Raw genomic sequence first — 6287 nt, 5'->3', positions numbered from 1 at the left:
TTAATAATAAAAAGTCACGTATAATTATTTTTTTATAAAGTTATTATTTAAAAATTATATTTAATTAATATATTTATTTAAATTATTATTTAATTAAATTACTATCAATTTTAGTGAAAAAGTAAAATTGGCTTACTAAAGGATAAGATTCTCTCAACTGTCAATTAATAGTATATTCTTATTTATAGAAGTGTGTATTTCAATACTAATGTGATGGAATTTTGTTGAAAAAAAAAATTCTGAAAGTGTATTATTCTCGAGCTCGATCTAACGTAAGATCCAATTTTATGCATTCCTTGCTTAGCTTGTTTTCACTTTTGAGATTCCTAAACATTTGTCTCTTAGGTTATCACGTGGATTTAGACAAGTTAGTACTATAAGCTACACACTACTATATAACTACCTTGTTATTATTATGACAAGGGCAAGCCACTTGTACCTTGTGCTTTAGATAAGAAAATTTTATTATTATAACTCGTGAAAAAGGACAAAAATTATATATATATATAATTTTTTAAATAAATAATTTAAATATTTATTGATATATGTAATTTAGCATGTTTATCTATTTACATTTTATTAGATATCTCATTTACAGTATAAACGAATTAATTATATACGTATCTCGTTTATAGTGTGATACGAGAACTTGACGTACACCATATATCTCGTTTATTGTGTAAACGATATATACTTGTTCTGGGAGTTACTTCAAATAGTGATATATGGACCTGAACGTGAGGTCTAGACTTCGTCTAGGGCCGCGTCCAACTTATGTTGGAGTCGAAGTGTCGCTGTCCGAGTTTTTTGTGAGAAGGTAAAAGATGATACTTGTAACTCAAGAGTTTAAACAAATTTTTAATAAATTGGACTCTAAATATACCTGTGTCAGTGTATTTATAAGTATCAAATTAACAAAAAAATAAAAAAGGCCGAGATAAATCAAAGCTTAGAGGCAAAATCTTATTAGAGAAAATATTGCAGCATGAAGCTTTTGAATAACATAACTAGCTCACTGGTATGTTATTATTGAAAATTCTCATCAAATCATGGCTAAGAGTGTTAACCTTTTTTTTTTTGGTCATACACACATATTCACTTACGGACATTACAATTATAAATAACAACTCAGTTGGTGCGGAGTATCAAATTATTGCCAGTACCGTCACAAAATAATTAGTTATTTTTTGGTGACTCAAAATAATTAGTTATTTGTGTAAAATTCTTTTAGTAAGTAGAGACAGTAGAGTTATTATGATTGCTGCATAATCAAATTCTTTTAGGACTTGAGAGTTATTATGATTGCTGCATAATCTAGTTAAAAGCGTGGCTATATGTGTTAGATATGACTACGTTTTTAAAGTGTGTCTATAATAAAATATAGCTACGCTTTTAAAGCGAGATAATAGCGAGACATATGGTTACGCTTTTAAAGTTTGACAATAGATTGAGATATAGCTACATTTTTTAAAGCGTGGCTCTTGATATATATTGTATATTATGGCTACTTTTTTAAAGCATGCCAATTGAAAGAGATATAACTATGTTTTTAAAGCGTACCTATAGCAAAACTTACAGCTGTGCTTTTAAAGTGTAATTGTTGATGACTACTATATAATATGGCCACTCTTTTAAAGTGCAGCTATAAATTAGTTTAATAACCTATTATTCTTTTTTAAAGAATAAACTTTACAAAATTTATAGATAATTTTAAAATATAAAAAATAATTAATAATTTTAAATCAACTAATTTTTATTTCATAAATACGTGTCAATAGCGTTCTTTTCTGGTAGTGTAACTAACAGCTAGGTGCAGTGGCAATATCAATTGGCCCGTTATAACTAAATTAATTAGTGCACGAGTCCGGTTAATATTATCAACATACATGACAAAATCAAAACATGATTATATAATGTAATAGAAAATAGAAGTAGTTAAGATCACTGTTCATTTGATTGTAAAGCTTCCTTCGTCATATTAAAGCAAAAGTAATGCATCCTCATCCTCATACATACATAAACAAGCAATAATAAGAAATAAAGAAACGTCTCAAAATAGATATGATGTGTTTTTATATTGTGTATGCATTAAATTAATTTATAAGATTGAATTTGATACGTAATTCTACTTTGATACAAAAGCCACGTTTCATTAAAAATATGAATTAAATTAATACAGAGTATAAATTAAAATGAGTCATTCAAATATTTCTCGCATGTAAGGACAAAGATAAAGACATAGAGCATGATGTATACTATGAGTAAATGTGGAATAGAAGGTGAGACATGCATTGCTATCAATTCAATGTGACTGGCAGCTAGGATTTGGCTATCAAAGTGACCATTCAAAGAAGGCAACTACTCAAATGAAGATGCTAAAAACATCTTTTTATAAAGATTCTTGTGTTAAAAGTGTACTTTGTTTGTTTAGTCACATTTTAAAAAAAATAACACTTTTGTAACACATCAAAATCAAACCATACATTTTATCATCTAATGGTAAAAAAGAAGCATCTTTATATGAAGATAATAATAAAATCTTCATGGTAGTATCCGCCTTCAAAAAATTCTGGGTTATAAAATATAATAAATAACATTCTTTGTGGAGTTATATATTCACTCTATTACGAGTAATTGTAAAAAACTTCATTCTACTTTGATCTAAATCAACTTTAAATTAATAAATTCAGATTCTAATTTAACACCCACCTAAATTCCAACTCCTACCTCACTCCAATTTAACACCATCAGCACTACCTATAATTTTTTATTTCACTATCAAATATCCAAAATCAACAACAACAATAACAATAAGTCCACAAATTTAAATTAATATATCAAATATCCAAAACAAAGAAAAATTCACAGTACACAACCTAAAAATTTAACAAACAACACTAACATATTCAGCCAGAAGAGTAGCAATAAGGCAGTGACCACTTCTTTTTTTCTTTTTATTATCAGTATCTCTTTATGACAATAATATAAAAAAGATAGTTACTTATATTATTTTTAGGTGGAATCATGGAAGTAATTATGTAAACAAAGTTACACCATTATTTTCACCTGAAAAAGTTAAATAATTATTTTTATTACTAGAATATATATCCCACTAATTAACTAGGTTGCTACAAAAATTATATATATTGGAAAAGTATATGATACAAACTAAGGAATAGATGCTGATATGGTATAATGCAAATGTGCTAACACGGATCACGGATGTACTTTCTCGTTAGTTAATCATATTTTTATTTTTATTTTAAACTTGATATAGTAAAAGCTTTCATCTTCTTTCTTTAATGTGTATGTATAGATATATGATGATGGTTTTTATGGGTTGTTTGACATTTTTACTCTACCAATTCACAACATTATATTGATGAGAATAACAACATTAATTAATGAATTAATTCCTATAAAAATTGACGATCCAAATTATAAAAGGAAAAATATGAGGAGCTAATGGAATAATGTGTATGATAATATCATATATAGCCTTCATTTTGGCAATGCTACTACATATAATAATGCTGTCAAATACAATTTTAATGGCATGATCACATTATAATCTTCATTTTGACAATGCTACTGAAATTGTACAATTGTTCCTATTTTCACATTGTAGATATTGAAAATATTTTAAAAAATAATAAATTGAAATAAAAACTAGATCATATATGCTTTATTTTGTATTATGATCTTGTTTTGAAGAAAAATAAAATGCGATTACGATAACGATTTGTGTAGAAATTATTGTCATCAAAACAAAGGTATATAATTAGGCAGAAACTCACCTGCAGTCGATTGCAGGTGAAGTTGCTTTTGGATGGCTGACACGTGTTACTATATGGTTTAAAAAAAATCGGTTTATTTTATATAAATGATTTATTTAAGAAAATCGGTTTGAATTGGACCAAACAATTACTTTTATTCCCTTTTTTTTCGTTTTCATTAGTTGTTCTTTTTTTTTTCTCTATTTTTGGGTTGATTTTATTTTAAAAAATTTGATTAAAAATTTTTGTTGTAGACAAAATTAATAATATTATGTTCAATTATTTAAGGAGACCAAATTAATATTTTGATTAGATAATTTTGTTTTATTGAAAATAAATTCTAGTTTCATTAAAAAATAAATTCTAGTTGGTAAGTAAAAACACAAAAACGTGCATGACAATGAAATCATAATTTTTAGACAAGTAAATTATCGTCTTATTATCTTAAAAAAATAATTTATTTATAGAATAATATTGAAAAATTAACAATAATTTGCATGAAAATAATTTGTTAGTAAAATAAAAGTTAATTGATTGATTACCATAAAATTTAATTTAACGGTACATTTGTAATTGAGCATATTTTTAAAACTTAATTTTCAATCTGTTTACAGCTTAATTTAAAAGCAATTGAAAATGTAAGTTATGGAAAACAAAACAAAGCTCATCAAGAAGATAGAAATAGAGACACAAACAAAAGGACAGATGATACCATTTATGTCATTCCTATAAAAAAACGTGAATTTTGTTTCTTTTTCAAAATATTAAATGTTACTTTTTCAAACAATTTGTATATATATATATATTTGACGAAAATTAAATAAATAAAAGTTTCAGATAAATTTAAAGAAAAATTGGTCAATAAAAATGAAGAAGAAGAACATACCAAAATCATCTGTTAGGAATTTAAGAATAACACGCAGAAAGAATTGAAATTATTTTAAAGGTAGTTATTTGATCTACTTAAACCGATTTTTTTAAATAAACAATTTATATAAAATAAATCGATTTTTTTTAAACCATATAGTAATACGTGTCAACAATCCAGAAATAACTTTATCTACAGTCGTGCAGGTGAGTTTCCACCATATAATTATTCTACTTAATATTACTGTCAAAATCACTGTTAAATTTGTAGATAGTAGCGTAATATATCGGGTAAAAAGCCAATAAAAAATAAGAGAATCGTGATTGTGAAGCCAGAGGGGGAAAAAAAATATACAATAGCATGCTTAGCCAATTTCAACATTCAACTACCCCACTTATTATCCTCTTATCTTTTTAAGCAAAGGATGTTAATTAAGGTTCCCCTCCTCCTTCTACGTCTACCATATAATTGTAGAAAAGATGACAAATTAATTCCATATATACCCCCAACACATATATTGGTGCCGATTACCGAATATTACTTTTGCTATATGTAGCGCCTTAGCAATCAGATGAGCGTGTCCCTGGTGGTAACTCCCCAAATATGGGGTTTCCAGAAACAGATGATGGTGAAGCAATACTTAAACTGTTAGTGCTACAGCATAATCAAAAGCAATAATCTCTTAGATCCCTTATTTGCAGTTCAGTGGTAAAAATAATAGAGCTCATAGTGGATGATCACACTAATCATAAAAGTTTGATATTTTATAATTAAATATGTATAGAAAGTATTCATGGTGCATAATCACATTAATCATGAAGTTTGATATTTTATAATTATGTAAAGGAAATACATATGTAATACTTGTTGAAATTATAATTCATGTATTAAAAATTTATGGATAATTGTTATGATTTTGATTTTTGGTACTTTATAATAAAAGTATAGTTTTTGGTGATAAGTAATTTATATATACGTTGGATTTGTTGATTTAAAATATATACATAATTATTTTAGTTTATAATTTTAAAATTATATATAAATTTTATAAGATTTTTATTAAAAAATTAATAAAAAAAAAGTTTTTTGAGCTAACTTATGATCACGTTTATTTTAAGTGTGACCATAAATGTAGTTATATTTTTTTGTAGTCATCAACAACCACGTTTACTAAGGTACTCAAGTTTTACCTTATATATGGTTGATGAAACATTTGATAGATGTTGATGTGAGAATAACAACATTAATTGATGAATTAATTCCTATAAAAATTGACGATCCAAATTATAAAAATATGAAGGATTCGTTTAATTTAAGAAAAGTTAGGTGTGAAGGATTCGTTTAATATTAATGCACCTTCGTCATATCACCTCTTTATTTATGATATATGCTTCGAATTTAGCAAAATAATTCAATACTGTATACTGTATAGTAAAATTTTGATCCAAATATAGGTGACATCATACGCGAACGCGGTTTATCTATTTTAATTTTAACTTGTTTGCAGGTTTAATAATAATTAATAAATAACAAAGGCCTAGCGTACTTCTTTACATAGTTAGTGTAACAAAAGATGTTTTAAGTAATTATTTTGAAACATATTTTCAATGTATTAAATATATATAAAAAATTAAAAGCTTTTA

Source organism: Arachis ipaensis, chromosome B04, assembly GCF_000816755.2.
Source record: "Arachis ipaensis cultivar K30076 chromosome B04, Araip1.1, whole genome shotgun sequence".
NCBI lineage: Eukaryota > Viridiplantae > Streptophyta > Magnoliopsida > Fabales > Fabaceae > Arachis > Arachis ipaensis.
This window is presented reverse-complemented; position numbering follows the sequence as displayed.